This window comes from Bos taurus, chromosome 23, assembly GCF_002263795.3.
Source record: "Bos taurus isolate L1 Dominette 01449 registration number 42190680 breed Hereford chromosome 23, ARS-UCD2.0, whole genome shotgun sequence".
Taxonomy (NCBI): Eukaryota; Metazoa; Chordata; class Mammalia; order Artiodactyla; family Bovidae; genus Bos; species Bos taurus.
In genome coordinates, this window is record NC_037350.1 from 37,650,671 (window position 1) to 37,669,028 (window position 18,358).

Sequence of the window (18,358 nt, forward strand, 5' to 3'; positions counted from 1 at the left end):
CCTTTTTTTTTTCATTTTATTGTAAAAGCTTTTCCTTTTTTTTTTTTTTCCCCCTTCTATTTAATTCTGCCGGGGCATTTTTTTCTCTGCTATTGGTCTGGCCAAAAAGTTTGCCTTGGTTTTTCTGTAACATCTTACAGAAAAATTGAACGGAATTTTTGGCCAACTCAATATAGTAAGTGTGTTATAATAAATCATCTCCTGTTGTTAATTTTTCACGCAAAGATGGAATAACAAAGGTACTTGGTGCTTGGAGATTAATTTTTAAAGACATTCTCAGAAAACCTCATGAGGTATTCTTTAGGACAGTACACTAATCAAAATGAGAACTTTTATTTCTGCAAGTTTTGTTAGCTTTTATATTTTTGAAAACTCATCTGTTTTGTTTTGGTTATCAAGTATTTTAACATACAATTGAAAATAATAGTCCTCTATTTTAGTGAAATAAAAAAATTTGGGTTTGAATTGTGATAGCTATTTTTTTTTTTTTTGGACTGAATATTATTAATCCAGATTTTCTTTTTATTTCATTGATTAACACTTTAAAAAAAATTGTCAAAGAAGCTCCTGTTACTCATTTTATAGCTTTTGCTTCTTTATTTATGCTTAGTTTATTAGTTCTCCTTTTCCTAGTTTTTAATGATTTTCTTTCTTTTTGAAAAACAGATAATTTAGAAAATTCATTAAATAAGGAAAATTAGGGCTGAGTCTGACAACCCAAAGACAACTATGTGTATTTTGATGCATTTACTTGCACTTGCAAAATTTTGTGACAGTCATGTATAAGCTTTATCGACCACATGTGGGTATTAGACCAAATGGATGTGTTGTTTAAAATATACTGAATTATATAGTGGATTTCCTCTCTGATGTAGGTTATTATTTAAAATTTTAATCAACTCTACTATTGTTTATTCTTTCAAGTTGCACTATTTTTTACTTTGGGAATGTGGTGTGTAGAATCTCTTTTTTTGTTGTTAATCAAGTGAAGAAAATTTTTTGTGCTTTATTTGATTGATATTTTTGATGACCCATTATCCTAAAACAAAGTTTAACTTCTGTGATTCTATGTCTGTTAATTATACCTAATTTATTATAATAATCAACCCCACACTTTCTTTGTTCAATCTCTATCCTTCAGATTTGTCATGTGGAATACCATCATTTCAAAGTACAATTCTATTTCTGTCTATATTTTCCTTGCATGGTATGCTGGTATTCTTAGACTTTTTGCTGTTTACTATAACTTTGGTTATTCTTTGATGACTTTATTTCACTTTGAAATCAAGCAGTGAGATAGCAACTCTTAGTTTCCTTTCTTCTTTTTTGACATGGACCATTTAAAAAGTCTGTTGAATTTGTTGCATTATTGCTTCTGTTTTGTTTCAAATTTTTGTCTGTGAGGTCTGTGGGACTCTTAACTCCCCAACCAGGGATTGGAACTGCACCCACTGCATTGGAAGCTGAAGCCTTAACCACTGGACCACCAGAGAACTCCCACAACTCTTGGTTTTCTTGTAATCAAACAGGCAAAGCCTTGTCAACCCCTTCCTCAGTGTTTTCCCCAAACATGTTCCTTGACACATGTATTGGTTTCCTGGGACTACCTTAACAAAGGACCACAGACCGGGCGGTTTACACAACAAAGGTTTGTTGAGTCACAGTTCTCCAGGCTGAGTCCAAGATCATGGTGTTGGCAGACTCGGTTGCTGCTCAGAGCTGTGAGGAAAGGAGTGGTTCCAGGCTTCCCTCCTTGGCTTGCAGACATGTGTCTTCTCCCAGTCTCTCTTCATACTGTCTTACTTCTATGTGTCTATGTCTGCATTTCCCCCTTTATAGGGTCACCAGCAATCCTGGATCAGGGCCCGCCCTAATGATCTCATTCAACTTGATTATCTCTGTGGAGACCTGTCTCCTGATAAGGTCACATTCTGAGATACTGGGGGTTAAGACTTCAACGAATGAATTTAAAACATTAAACATTCAGAGGATGATGTTTTGGGGGAGATACTCAATTCAGCCATTCAATTCAGCAAATATTTATTAAGTACCCAGTGTGGATTGGGTTCAATAATCGAACTAGTCACACACTTTTCTTGCATCTCCTTGTAAAATCATCTTTATTTTTGCTATTCTTTCTTCTTTGATTCATTGGGTTTTTAGAATGTGCTTTAAGCTCATTATATCTTGAGATGATGGTCATCTTATCTAATTTGGTTACTTTTCTCACATTTTTAGACATTAAGTATTTAAACACAATATTTACTATTTACTTATGTAGGCTTCTCGTACAAACTGGTGAGCTTTCTCTCCTTCTGGGGGTGATGAGGAGTCAGAAAGTTTTTGGTGAAGGTGCCATGCATCAGCAGTGTACATGAGCATGTGTTTTCTTTTACATACATTGGGCTTCCTGATAAGATCTTGTTTGAAGAAAGCCATGAGTTCCCTGTCTCGGTTACCTTTCCCAGATAATCTAGGTGGGTGGGTGCACCCATCCCTTCACTGCAGGGAACATTGACTGTTTATGACCCACTGCTGCCCCCCTGGTCCAAAGAATTGCCCTCAGCATGGAGCTGCCTGGAGGTTATACCCGTCTCAGCCACCCCCAGTCAATGACCAACTGGTGGGATACAAAAGGCTGACCCCCTGCCTAATGCATGATTGACTCTGGTGTAGATAGGCTCCCAGGCTCCCTGGGGATCAAAGTGAAGCTAGGCTCCAGCTGAGACAGCATCCTTGTCCTTGTTAGTTTCTTTCTCCTGCCCTATCCTTCTTCTCTAATTCCTCCTCTCCAAGAGCATTTCCTCCATAAATCACTTGTGCAAGAATCTCCATCTCAGCTTCTATGCTAGGGAACTTCTATTCTAGGGAAACTTTCTTTAGACAAAAGGGTTCCACAACTAGATACTGGGTAAAAATCATAGCTCTAATATAAATACGTTGTGAGACATCTACTAGGGTAGGTGGGATCCCAGGTGGTTCTAGGAAAGAAGTTAGAACCCATATTTCAGTGATCTTGCTGTCTTCTGAGAAAGAACCCACTGGAGACCACTTTTAATCAACAGATATGAGATGAACCATATAACTAACCATTATTGTGGGAACATTCCAGACCAGTGAATACCATCCAATCAATGGAAGGAGATGCTTCAGACTCTGATATGAGATTATCAAATGTCTTCTCTGCTGCTGCTAAGTCACTTCAGTCGTGTCCGACTCTGTGCGACCCCATAGATGGCAGCCCACCAGGCTCCCCCGTCCCTGGGATTCTCCAGGCAAGAACACTGGAGTGGGTTGCCATTTCCTTCTCCAATGCATGAAAGTAAAAAGTGAAAGTGAAGTCGCTCAGTTGTGTCCGACTCTTAGCGACCCCATGGCCTGCAGCCCACCAGGCTCCTACGCCCATGGGATTTTCCGGGCAAGAGTACTGGAGTGGGGTGCCATTGCTTTCTCCAAATGTCTTCTCTAGGGAGAATTAATTATGAGTCCTTCTCATAAATATGTTTTTATTTTTGTTTCCTCTGATGGGAATTCAAAGACCTGAGGTTGGGAGGCCTTAAACTCAGGAGAGAAAGAGAACAAGGAAGAGCAAGGAAGCAGGTCAGAGGTGCATGGCGGGAGGTGGGCAGCCGAGAAGGTGTGGTAAAAGCTTTCTCCAACTGGGCATCTCATGGTTCCATCAAACACAAGTGCAAAATGGAAGCATCTTGTCCTTAAATCATCCTGTTCTTCTTCCCTAGCTCACTAGATAATGTGACCATCTATCCACTCCTTGTCTTTTCCCAGACTGTTATCGTCTTTCCACTGTAGTCTTTCCCATGCCTTCTGATTCTCAGAAACCAATCTAACATTGTGTCAATTGTACATTTTATATATTTCTCTGGTCCATTCACTCTTCTTCACCATTTCTACCAATCCTGTCTCGGCTACCATTACATCATGCCTGGACTATGCAATAGATTGCTAACAGGACTGTTCACACTATAGCCACCATGTCTTCTGAAACATAAATCTGACTTCTGCTACTGTCCTGCTTAAAACCCCATAGTAGGTCTCCATTTCCCTCAGGATGAAGTCCAAAATATATATCATGACCCACATGACCTTGCTTTATTTGGATTCAGCCTATGAAAATACTTTAAAAATAATTTTAAAGTTAAGTTTTTTTATAATGTTTTGTTAGTTTCTGATATACAGCAAAGTGATTCAGTGATATATAGATATACATATATTTCTTTTCAGATTCTTTTCCATTATAGATTATTATAAGATATTGAATATAGTTCCCCATGCTATACAGTGAGATCTTGTTGTTTATTTTATGTTATGTATACTGGTATGTTTCTATTAATCCCAAACTCCTGTCTTATCACTCTGTCCATGAATTTGTTTTCTGTATCTGTCAGTCTGTTTCTGTTTTACAAAACAGATAAGTTCATTTGTATCATTTTTTAGAGTCCCCAAATAAGTGATATTTAACTTGTATGCAGAGTACATCATGAGAAATGCTGGGCTGGAAGAAGCACAAGCTGGAATCAAGATTGCCGGGAGAAATAACAATAACCTCAGATATGCAGATGACACCACCCTTATGCCAGAAAGTGAAGAGGAACTCAAAAGCCTCTTGATGAAAGTGAAAGAGGAGAGTGATAAAGTTGGCTTAAGGCTCAATATTCAGAAAACGAAGATCATGGCATCTGGTCCCATCACTTCATGGGAAATAGATGGGGAAACAGTGGAAACAGTGTCAGACTTTATTTTTTTGGGCTCCAAAATCACTGCAGATGGTGACTGCAGCCATGAAATTAAAAGACGCTTACTCCTTGGAAGGAAAGTTATGACCAACCTAGATAGCATATTCAAAAGCAGAGACATTACTTTGCCAACAAAGGTCTGTCTAGTCAAGGCTATGGTTTTTCCATTGATCATGTATGGATGTGAGAGTTGGACTGTGAAGAAAACTGAGCACTGAAGAACTGATGCTTTTGAACTGTGGTGTTGGAGAAGACTCTTGAGAGTCCCTTGGACTGCAAGGAGATCCAACCAGTCCATTCTAAAGGAGATCAGTCCTGGGATTTCTTTGGAAGGAATGATGCTAAAGCTGAAACTCCAGTACTTTGGCCACCTCATGTGAAGAGTTAACTCATTGGAAAAGACTCTGATGCTGGGAGGGATTGGGGGCAGGAGGAAAAGGGGAAGAAGATGAGATGGCTGGATGGCATCACCGACTCGATGGACATGAGTTTGAGTGAACTCTGGGAGTTGGTGATGGACAGGGAGGTCTGGGAGTTGGTGATGGACAGGGAGGCCTGGCGTGCTGCAATTAATGGGGTCGCAAAGAGTCGGACACGACTGAGCGACTGAACTGAACTGAACTAAACTGATAAGTGATATCCTATGATATTTGTCTGACTTACTTCACTTAGTGTGATAATCTCTAGGTCCATCCAGTTTGCTGTAAATAACATTATTTCTTTCTTTTCTATGGCTGAATAATAGTCCATTATATATATATACACACACATACCACATCTTCACATCTTCTTTATCCATTCATCTGTCAACAGACATTTAGGTTGCTTCCAGGTCTTGGCTATTATAAACAGTGCTGCTAAGAATACTGGAGTACATGTATTTTTATTGTTTATTGCACTAGTTTAAAACTATTTTAAGTTGTAATATAACTAGTCTATAATGTGCTAGTTTCTGCTATACAACAACATATGCACTATTATTGTTCATAGAATTCATATGGATATATGCTGTGCTGTGCTTAGTTGCTCAGTGATGTCTGACTCTTTGCGACCCCTTGGACTGTAGCCCACCAGGCAACTCTGTCCATGGGATTCTCCAGGCAAGAATACTGGAGTGGGTAGCCTATCTCCAGAGGATCTTCCCGACCCAGGAACTGATCCAGGGTCTCCTGCATTGCAGGTGGATTCTTTACCAGCTGAGCTACCATAACATGGAATAATTATGTAAAAGCATATTGATGTCTAAGGAAAGACTGAATCTTCAGTTCTTTCTCTTTCTCTCTCATCTATTATCCGTTATGTGAATTAAAAAGATTGTGTTCCTTACTACAGTTTTTATCTTTTATTAATCATCTCTAGAGTAGGAATTGGCAAAATACAGCCTATGGACAAAATCTGGCTCATGACTTGTTTTCATGAGTAAACTTTTATGGGAACATAGCCATGTCCATTCATGTCAACATTATCTATGGCTGCTTTTTTGTGACCAGGACAGAACTGAATAGTTGTGACAAAGACCTCAAGGCCTGCAAAGTCTAAAATATTTATTATCTTACCCTGTTAGAAAAAGTTTACTGACCCCTGTAGTAGAGTCTCGTTTAATTCTACAGCACTCTTGTAAGACATGTATCACGGTTCCATTTAAGCTATAATGGTGCTGGAATACATAGCAAGGTCAAGGTCACATAACAATGCCAGGATCCAATCCCAAGTCGAAAACTCCACTATTTGTGCTCAGCCTCTTTTACATACAGAATGCCACAAATCTTACAAAAAATGCTCTCATTCCTCTTTTTGAGATGAGGAAACCAAGGCTTTGTAATCTGTCCAAGTTATATAGCTGATGAGTAGAAGAGCAGGAATTTGAACCTACATTAGTCTAAAGCTTCATTTCTCAGCCTCTACATACTTCCAGGTAACCCTGCCTCTTGCCTGGAGAATTCCATGGACAGAGGAGCCTGGAAGACTACAGTCCATGGGGTCACAAACAGTCGAACATAACTCTAGGACTTTCACAACCCTGCCTCTAAAAATGTATTCCTTCTCAAAGTTTTTTGAAGAGCCGTGATTTGATCCTGCTGCTGCTGCTGCTGCTAAGGTGCGTCAGTAGTGTCCAACTCTGTGCGACCCCATAGACGGCAGCCCACCAGGCTCCCCCGTCCCTGGGATTCTCCAGGCAAGAACACTGGAGTGGGTTGCCATTTCCTTCTCCAATGCATGAAAGTGAAAAGTGAAAGTGAAGTCGCTCAGTTGTGTCCAACTCCTAGCGACCCCATGGACTGCAGTGCACCAGGCTCCTCCGTCCATGGGATTTTCCAGGCAAGAGTACTAGAGTGGGGTACCATTGCCTTCTCCGATTTGATCCTAGCTTTAGAAAAAAATTGTCATGAAATTAATACTGAATTCTGTTCCCTTCAGAAGCACAGGTAAGGAAAACAGCTGATGAGCTTGGCGTTGTTTTACAGATATGTTTTTGTACCTCCAGTGCTGGGATTTTTTAATCCATAAAGCATTTGAGGATATCATTCACCTAACAAAACTTGTTAAAACTGAGCTAATTCATTGCACAATAGTCCTATTCTTCCCCCTACTTTTTTTTTTTTTTGCAGATTAGCAGGCAATAGATGCAAAATTACTTCTTATACAAGTCCACTATGTAATCCCATCAGATTGACTGGAAGCATACGGTTTAAAAAGGAAACTGGGGACTTGCTTGGTGGTCCAGTGGTTAGGACTTTGTGCTTCCAGTGCAAGGAGTTCGGGTTTGATCTCTGGTCAGGGAACTAAAATCCTGTGCAGAGTGGTCAAAAATAAAAAATTAAACCAAAAAAAAAAAAAAAGAAAGAAACTGGATAAGACTCTCCCTCCTGTATTTCTTTTTGACCTTCGAACATGTAACACTACAAAGTAATCATCACTTTATGATGTCCAAAGAGTCTCATCTTATCAAAGTACAGCTAGGATGTATGGGACAAGGAGGAAATCCACATTTGAACGGTACAGTGTTGGGTTGTAATTCCATCTGGCTTTGTGGGAATGAATTGGCAGCCAGATGGAAGTGAGTAGAACTAGAGAGACTGTGTCAACAGTGGGAATAGAAAAAGAGGCTGTGATAAAGACAGAGAAAGAAACAGAAATTCCCCTTGCAGATTTTCACGGGGGGGTTGTGGGTGCAGGCAAGGAAAGTGACACAGATGTAGACAGGGGCATGACTGTGAGCCCAGTCCTCACGGAGGTACCTGATGTGTGAGGTTATCATTGTGCTTGTTTCACACCTGGGAGAACAGAGGCTTCGAGTGATGTCTCACCCAGGGAAGTAGGGGGAGAGAAGGGCACACACAGCAGGACTGGTTAACAGAACTGGTGCCTTTGAGCACCTGCCCATCACATGACAGAAACAGCCTCTGAGGTGAAATCTTCCACCCATGGGCTCGTACGCCTTGCAATGCATTTTGTCTCCGTGTTGGTTTGTTTTTATCCCAGTAAGAATGAGCCGTGTGGGCTTGCTTTCCATCACAGAGGAGAATGCATTTGCCTGTTGCTTGTTATGCTTCTGCTAAGAAGTAGCATTTTTAGACCTGGAGCCCATACTGCAGAGGGCAGGAAAGAAAGAGAAAAACACTCCTGGGACAAAGGGTTCCCTTCTAATTATGTTATGAGGAGTTGCCTGTTGACTCCCCCGGCTGCCCTGAATCAATCCTTGGGATCCTTAACAAATGGCAGGTGAAATTCACACCAGGCAGTCTGTCAGGGTTGAAAACTGACACCAATAATTCCCAGTGGACTATTTTTGCAAAGGTGTAAAGTTTGTTTTCTTAAATTACTTTGAACAAATTCCCATGATTTTAGAGGCTCTTTTAACAGGACCTAAAAGATCTGGCAGAAGGTAGGGGAGGAGCCTACGATGATCCAAGGACTTTTGAAATTAGTTACATCAACCTTAAGTACTCAAAACATTGCTCTTATAATTGTCATGCTTTTTTCTTCATAAGCCACTGCAGCAGGACAAATAACAGATCGCTTATTCTGCCAGCTTCCACATACCACTTAAAAAAATAATTTGCAGAGCTAGTGGGGGAGTCTATGCTGCATTGAGTGAGAGAAAAATCAGGTGATGTTTCATTTGTATTAACTAGAAAAACAAAGAAATTAATTCATGAAACAAAATATAGACTATGAAATCAACCTTGAATATTCATTAGAAGTACTGATGCTGAAGCTGGCCACCTGATGTGAAGAGCTGACTCATTGGAAAAGACCCTGATGCTGGGAAAGAATGGGGCAGGAGGAGAAAGGGACGACAGGATGCAATGGTTGGATAGCATCACTGACTCAATGGGCATGAGTTTGAGCAAACTAGGAGATAGTCAAGGACAGGGAAGCCTGGTGTGCTGCAGTCCATGGGGTCACAAAGAGTCAGATACAACTGAGCGACTGAACAACAATGTCACAATAGGGAATATTCATGATTAGAGAGACCGACCTGATGACTCTTAGTGGCCACTGGAAAATGACAGTAATGTGAAGGAAAGTGACCCAATGGGCTGTTTTTCTGCCTTGTTTGGACAAGTTTTGCCTGTGTGTGGTTACAACAGTGTGGTGTACCTACAGGTTGGCTAGTTTGGTGAGCTTCTAGGATTTCCAGCAAACATTGACACTGTTTTACAACTTCTATGGTTAGTAAAAAAGATGACTTGATTTAAGAAATAGCTGATGGTAGAAAGAGGACACAAAAAAATGTGTGCAGGTTGTATTCATTTTTATTTTGCTATTTGTCAGTGCTAGAGTAATCAAAATGTCTCACAAAAGTGAGAATCCAGAGGCTTCTAATGAAGGCAGGCTGGATCTAGACATGCTTGGGGTCGCTGCTGCTGAAGAATGTCTCCCAGCAGCCTGTCAACTGGTGCCTGAAATAGTACCACCTGATTCATGCTGTTGGATTTGGGGTGGTTGTTAAAGAGCCAGTGCCCACAATGCATACAACCTTAAGTCTAGGCTAAGTTATTCATGAAGGGCCTCTCTCCCCGGTGTGGCAAGCGATTGGCTGGGGACACCTGTGTGTAGTTTCCAGGGGAGGGTTCTGGGTGGGCAGAGAGTCATCAGGTGGCACCTGGGAGAAGAAGAAGCTCTGAGGGTGCCAGCAGGTGTCCTAACAGAGCCAGGGTGGGCTGACTTCACCCATTTCGGTGTTTCCTAGCCTGGTGGTCAAATCAAGGATGACAACATAATGCTGAGACATGTGCTCAGCTATTACCTGCAAAGTCAGAGAACCAAGAACATGCCTCTGGATTTCAAAGGCCTCCTACCCTTGTTATTTGTAGAACCGGGTGGAAACCCACCAAGGACCTAAGGAAAAATCCAGTGTTGGCAAGATCTTGACTTCTGGGTTGACTAGCATTGTCAATCAGGAAGCTTTGGCCCTGGTGTGAAAGAACAGATTGAACCGTGATCTTTGCAGAGTGATGGAGGCAGGGAAAGCCAGCAGATGGTTGGCAGTGATGTGGCCAAGGTGTTGATAGCAACAGAGCCCAGGGCTCGCAGTTCCTTAGTCAGCGGAGGCCCTGCGTACTGCACAGACGAGGGAGTGGGCTGTCACAGGGTCGTGTCAGGACACGCATGGAGCCCGAGTCCCAGGCTGAGCAAAGCAGATTTTCCCTAATCTCTTCAGCACATGGTCCTGCGGGTGCAGCCCTAGAGAGCTTCACAAATGGCCTAAGAGGATCTCTAATGGTTTGTACAATTTCATGCTCCTAGGATATATTCTGAAATTTTAGGGGCAATTTTCAGTCTTTAACAAATTAGGAAAGTTTCCTTGTGTATGAAAGTTGTCTTCAGATATTGACTCTCTAGGTCATTTTTTACATTTTTTAAAATTTTATTTTGATGCTTGATTATGGTGGTATAAAGGGATAAAACTGGACCTCATAAGAAAACCTTATGCACAAATAATTCCCAATTTGGAGAGAAGGTGTTGGGGGCTATATACACACCCACATAGTTATAATGTGTACACTCATATACACACTAGCTTCCAACTACAAATATTCTGATAGATCCTACCCCCGTCCCCAACCCTTTCAACTTGAGTTGTTTCATTAGTGTTTTGGCTATAATTGTATTTATTTATAATTTATTTATGTTTAAAAATTAAAATAATAAAACTTACTTAATCTAAAAGAACCCAATTCTCCCATTTCTTCTACCACTTCACCACCACCTCCCCATAATTAGATTGACTAATCTAATATAATTGCATTTAGAGGTGGGAAACAGAAAATACATCTTCAGTGGCTTAAACAAAAAGAGAATAACTTTTCTCACTTGAGAGATCTGGCATTGGTGGGTTTTGGTTCAGCAGTGAGACAATGGGAGGGCCCCTATTGTGTGATTTGCTTGGCTCTTTCCTTCATAAGTGCTTCCCTGGTGGCTTAGGTGGTAAAGCGTCTGTCTACAATGCGGGAGACCTGGGTCTGATCCCTGGGTCGCGAGGATCCCCTGGAGAAGGAAATGGCAATCCGCTCCAGTACTATTGCCTGGAAAATCCCACGGACAGAGGAGCCTGGTAGGCTACAGTCCATGGGGTCACAAAGAGTCAGACACGACTGAGCAACTTCACTTTCACTTCCTTCATAAACACAAGAAAGCTGCTGTAGCTCAAGCCATCGCATCCATAAGGAGGGAAGGGAAATGGGAATAGGATCATGCCAACTACCAGCATCTGCCTGGGAAGACTTCTGCTTGTGTCTCATGGATCTGAATTGAGTCCCTTGGCTATCTGCACTTCAGTGAGGAATTTGTAGTAGGAAGGTCTAAGGAGAAGTCGGGGAGGCTTGGGGTAGCCATTTAAAGAGTTTGCCGCAGTTACAGCCTGGGTGGGAGGAGAGTTCGGGGGAGAATGGATACATATACATGCATGGCTGAGTCTCTTTGCTCTTCAGCTGAAACTATCACAACATTGTTAATCAGTTACACCCTAATACAAAACAAAACGTTAAAAAAATAAAGTTGATTGCCTTTGTAATTACACATGTGATAAAAGAGTCTGACATAATTAGTTTCCACCATGGTCAGAAAATGACCAGCTCTGATCGAGTGACCCTCACAATTGAGATGGCTCTTTATTCTGCTTCTAAGGTAAGGTTTCATTGCTAGATGTGCGCACTGAACTTTGATCCTTAGGGACATCATCTGAAAGTGTATTTCCATGAAGTAAGAAATACGTTGGAGAAGAGGCCCGGAGTGGTTGCAAAGTCCAGACTTTAAATCAAGAAGGCAGAAATGCCTTGTCCTTTTTAGTATCCTGAGCATGTCTTGGAGGCCATATCTCTATTTTCAAGCAGTTCTTGTACATATTCACCTTTGCAGAAAACTAATGAAGAGTGAAGACTTGGTGTCTAACAATGCTTCCCTGGGTGGGACAGCTGTTAACCGTAGGATCTCTGGGTAGCTTTGGCCTTAGTTAACCACACACAGTCGTGATGAGCAGTTTTGAAGGAATCCTCCAAAGATACACCGAAACAGAAATCAAAACAGTGTGCCCACGATTATGAACTACTGAGAAACAGTAGGAGCTCTGGAGTCCAGTTCTATTTTGTTACATCCAACTGTGTGAGCTGGGCTTCCCCAATGGCTCAGTGGCAAAGAATCTGCCTGCAATGCAGCAGATGCTGGTTCAATCCCTGGGTCAAAGAAGGAGGCAATGGCAACCCACTTCAGTATTCTTGCCTGGGAAATCCTATGGACAGAGGAGCCTGGCGGGCTACAGTCTCTGGGGTCACAAAGAGTCGGATATGACTGAGCAACTAACACTTTCACTTTCAGATGGGTGGGTCACTAACATCCAAAGGATATTATTTCCACATAAGTGAAATGATGAGTTGGATTAGGAGATTATTTTTTAAATATAAAGGATAATGATGTTCCCATAAAGGCTAAACATTAATCTGTATTTTTAATTAGGTGGATTATAGAATATATGGTTTAAGATTGGATATCATCCATTAAAATTGACCCAGTTACAATTTAAAAAAAGAGTAGCATTACCCCAATTTTTTTTTAAATAGAAGTTTCATTTCCTGCATTCCTTACAGTTTAAAAAATATGACCAGCTTGGCTGACTGTGAGAGCACATGAGTCTGTTTAACTGGCAGCAGTGAATATGTACATTTAAATACTAATTCAAACAGTATAACCTCCAACTAACTGCTGCTCAACAGTTATCAAAATTTCCACTGAGATTATATTTATGAACTGCCAAGTCTGCATTTCTAACCCAGATTTCTCTGTTGAAGAAATTGAACTGCCCACTGTATATTTCTATGAAGAAAGTCCACTCTGAGTTTAAGATGGAGTTCACTTCTCCTGCAAACCTGCTCCTCTTTCTGACTCTTCTACTTCGTTGAATGAACCCATCATCCCGCCTCTTGATTTCCTCTTCTAAATATCTGTCTCCCCGAATCTCCTTGTGTACCACACTCACCATCATCCATCCTGGCTGTTTTAACCACTTGTGTGATTAAGAAGCAGCCACCCAACCTGGTTTCTCCCATTCTAGTCCCCACTGCAATCCATCCTCACAATCTCGCTGAAACAGAACTATCATTTTTCTTTCATTCACCACATATTTATTGAACGTTTCCTGCATGACGGCCTCTGTTCCAGTGACTGGGATTCAGTAGCACCCAAAACTAAGTTCTAGTCTTCATGGAACTTAACATTGCAAGAGAGACAGACAAGAAATTAACAAATGGATATATACTAAAATGAAGGGTGGGTTGAGCGCTATGAAGGAAAGCAAGGTAGCCATATTTATAGGAGGTCAAGGAAGGTGTTTGAAGGGTAATATTACCTTCAGAATGAAGTAAGAAAGCAAACCAGGTGAACATCAGAGGAAAGGATGTTCCAGAATGAGAAAGACATAATGTAAAGAGCTTTCTTGGTAAGCTCAAAGAGACCAATGAGGTTGGAGTGGAGTCAGCCTTTGGAAAGTGGAGGAAAGGAGGCCAGGGAGGTGATGAGGGACCAGATATCTAGAGACTGTCCAGCCACTGAAAACTGTTCAGCCAGAGAGGAGGTGACCTGACTCATGTTTCATCCATCACTTGCACTATTGAGTAGAAAATAAACTTTGTACAAGGGATCAAGAATGGTCCCAAAGAGATCAGTAAGGAGGGTTTTACAGAGTTTGTGCAAGAAATAATGAAGAGTTTATTTAATTTTATTCATTTATTCTTTATTAGGATAAAATATGCATAGCAGACAATTTATCATTTTAACCACTTCTAAGTATACAGTTCACTGACATTAAATATGTTCATATTGTTATGCAACCATCACCACCATCCATCTCTGAAACAGTTTGCATCTTCCCAAACTGAAACTCTGTACCCATTAAACAATAACTTCCCATTCCCTCCTCCCCCCAGTCCCTGGTAACCACCATTTTACTCTCTGTCTCTATGAATCTGAATGTTCTAGTTACCTCATATAAGTGGAATCATATACTATCTCTCTTTTTGTCTCTAACCTGTTCACTCAGTATAATGTCTTTAAGATTCATCCATATAGTAGCATGTGTCAGAATTTCCTTCTTGTTTAAGACCAAATAATATTCCACTGTATGTATAGACTATGTTTTATTTATCCAGTCATCTGTTGATGGACACTGAGTTGTTTCCATCGTTTGGCTATTGTGAATAGTGGTGCTATGAACAAGGGCATACAAATACATATTCAAGACCTTGCTTTCAATTTTTTTGGTATCTACAGAAGTGGAATTAATGGATCACATGGTAATTCTTGTGGCTTTCTTTGAATGTAGAGATCATAAGAATCTACTCCTCTGTGTAAAATGTTTCAGTGGTTTTCTGTTGCCTTCAGGACAAAGTCCAAAGTCAGGTCAAACATCCTGCAGGATCTCACCCTTTGACAATCTTTCACAATCCTCTACCCCCGCATTCTAAATTCTAGTGAATTTCTTTGAATCTGTAGAGGAGGTCACGCTGTTTCCTCTTCTGAAAACTGCTCCTCCCCGCAGCTGATTAATGCTTATTCCTAGTTCTCCCTTGCAGAGCACCTCCATCCTGCGTGGCCCCCATGGAGCTTGCTTTTCCCCCGTCACACACATCGCCCATCCCTGCAGGGCTGTCATAGACTGATTTGTCTGTGCTGCCCCCGAGATGGTAAGTGCTGTGTTGCCCCAGACTGATATATGTAGAAAGAGTATTGAATCAATGAACAAAAGAGGATATACAATAAAATGACAATCTGTCCTTCCTCCAAATGTGGTACTTTAGAACATGATTGACATACAAAAATACCTCTAGGGGCCAGACGACCTAAATGTGTGATGTTGAGGGTGGGAGGTTTAATAAAGTAGAAAATGGTGGGACCTGTGGTCTTCTAGAGCTGTACTGCCCAGTAGGGTCACCACGAGACACACATGACTATTTACATTAAAATTAAATTAAATTTAAATTCTGTTCTTCTACTAAACCAGCCACATTTCACGTACTTAGTAGGTTGCTGCATAGGACTGTCAGCTACCACTCTGGACAGTGCAGGTAATAGAGCATGTTCATCATGGCAGAAAGTTTTTACCAAGCTCTTCCAAGGAGTATATGTCCCACCTGAAGGCATTCAAATTAAAAAAAAATCTTAAACACCATGCTGCCAAGCAAAGTACTTTGGCATCCAGTTTCTAACCCCTGCTCTCAAAAATGAATCTTCTGGCAAAGCCAGACGCTTGGAGACTGAAGCACAGGGATGTGTCTTTGTGGAAATGAGGGTCTCTTATGCATGAGAGAATGACAGAGAGGATGTTAATTACTCAACTTCCATGGTTGTTATCTCTTTCTGAAAACCCTGGGGGAAGTTTCCCTTGGATCTTAGTGTCAGGAAGAGTTGTGTGTTTTTCCATCGTGGTCTGATTCTGTGATTGATCAAATTTCCTTTTTTTGCATTGACTGCCAAAGGTTCCCCCAGTGAACCTAATTTACTTTAGTGGTATACGGTATTCTGTTGTAAACATGTACTACAATTTAATTCCCCATCCCATTATTGATAGATCCTTCAGTTGTTTCCTTTTTTCCCTATTACAAACGATGCTGACGGATGTCCCTGTCCAAATATCTTCACGCTGCTGTGCCAGAGTGTGCTGAGAAATGAAACGGAAGTGCCAGGTGGGAGGCTATGCTTATCTTTGAGATGTTGCCAAATCGCCCTCTGAAGCTCTTGTACCAATTTACATTCCCACCAGCTGTGTGGGAAAGTGAGAATTTCACTTTCACATCCTGATATCATTTGGAATTGTTACTATTTTTGCCAATATAATGGGCTTACACATCTCCTTGTTGTCTGCCCTCTGCATTTTCCCCGACCCTTTGTGGGGGGAACCACTTATTTATCTAATTCTGGTTCCTCTTCTGAGAGTTCCCAATACATATCCTTTGTGCATTTTCTATTGGGTTATTTATTATCTTCTTATTGTTGGGTGGGAACCATGTACATTTAAAAAATAACAGCTTTATTGGGACCTGATGCACAAAGCCATAACATCCCCCCCTTTCAGAGCGTACAGTACAGTGGTTTTCAGTTTATGCACAGAGCTGAGCAACCTTCGCCACTGTCCGGTTTCAGAACATTTTCATCATCTCCAGAAGAAGCCTTGCGCCCCGAGCAGCCTCTCCCCATTTCTCCCCATCTCCACCCTCCAGACCTAGGCAACGACCAGTCTCCTTTCTGACTCTACAAATATGCTTATTGTGGATATTTCATATAAATGGAATCATATAATAAAATTAAGGGCTTCCCTGGTGGCTCTGTGGTAAAGGATCCACCTACAATTCAGGAGACAAAGGAGACTCAGGTTCGATCCCCAGGTCAGGAAGATCCCTTGGAGGAGAGCATGGCAACCTACTCCAGTATTCTTGCCTGGAAATCCCACGAACAGAGGAGCCTGGTGGGCCACAGACCATGGTGTCACAAGAGTCAGACATGACTGAGCGACTGAGCACCATAATAAAATCCATTTTGAAATAATATGGAGGTATAAGTAAACAGTTATTTTAATGGTTAATAGTTCTGTGTTTTTGAATTATGACAGTGTCTGTTCATGCTTAGATGCTTTTTACTTGCCTCTAAATCTAGTTTTTCCCCCTCTAACATAAGAATGATGAACAAATATATATATATATATATATATATATATAATTTGAATTTTGCCTTCCCGATCCTTGTCATTATTCACCTTCAAGGATTCCCAGAGATCAAAATCTACTCCTTTGGAAAGCATTGGCCTGAAGTAAATCACAATCTAAACACAGCCCTGTAAGAGCCGGGCTAAAATTCAGTTCTGTTTACATTTGGCTGAACTAAAAGGGGTCATTTCAAGAAAGAGTCAAAGACTAGAAAAGGAAATGGCCTGGAATGAGTCTAAAAGACTTAATGTTTAAAAATTGGGGAACTCTAAGGGAACTTCCAGCTATTATCAACTGCATATTGAAAAGGAGTCAGCTGTTAGGGTAGCCATCCACATCGGACCTTTAAGGGTAAACAGCACAAAGTATATACTTACGTGTGTGCATCACACCGTGTGCGGTGCGGGAATGAGAACGCAGACCAGAAAATTCCTCTAGGAAATACATTCCTTAAGAGCTCAAGTTGGGGGTGGGGAGAAGAAAGGATGGTCTGTATTGAATGAGAACCAGAATTTTTCAGCTCATGGGGTGAAAAGGATTGGGTTAAACAGCAATGAAAGTTAAATCTAGTCATAAGTCAAATATAATGTTCACATCTTTTGTTTTTCCAATCATTCCAAAGCAAACAATGAGTGGTGGTTATTGGTTTTCTTTGCATATTCTGATAGGAAGAGTGGTATGTTTCATTGCGTGGATTTAAAGCTCAAAAGCATGTTATTTTCAGTGGGAGTCGTTTTCCTAGTTTTCTACTGGGTTTTAGGAATCCAAGTTATTCTAACATTCAGTGTTAACGTGGAGTTTTTACCCCTAGAATGTAAATACTTATAGAGGAATTATAACTCATCCAGCATTCACACATGCCCACAAGGGCTTAACAAATGTGATCTGCTACCAGACAGAGATAATGACTGCAGATATTGTTATACAGGCTGGCATCTCCTCCCAAGGAAATAAATGTATATCAAGGTCTTCTGGGCATGCTCTAGATCTAAATATAAATGGGATTATAAAATAAATGCAATGTTTTCTAGACTTGAAATTTCTGTTTCTCACTGGTTTGCCTCTTCTGTTTATCTTGTTTTTAACGAGAAAATTGACAAATCCTCCAGAGGTTTACTGAAGTAAGAATGAGGAGATTCACAAAACATAGACTGTAACACTTCAATAACCTCAACGAAGTGTGGGAGTACAATCTAACCTTGAGAATAGTTTTAAAGAACTATGGTTTGTGACTTCCTGGCTCATACGTGAACTAAAGCTTCAGGCAAGGTATTTCCAAGTTAAGGGTCTCCTGGTCTGTGTTTATGCCCCATCTGTGGGCTTCCCTGGTGGCTCGTTGGTAAAGAATCTGCCTGCCAATGCAGGAGACACGAGTTCAATCCCTGGCCTGGGAAGATCCCGCATGCC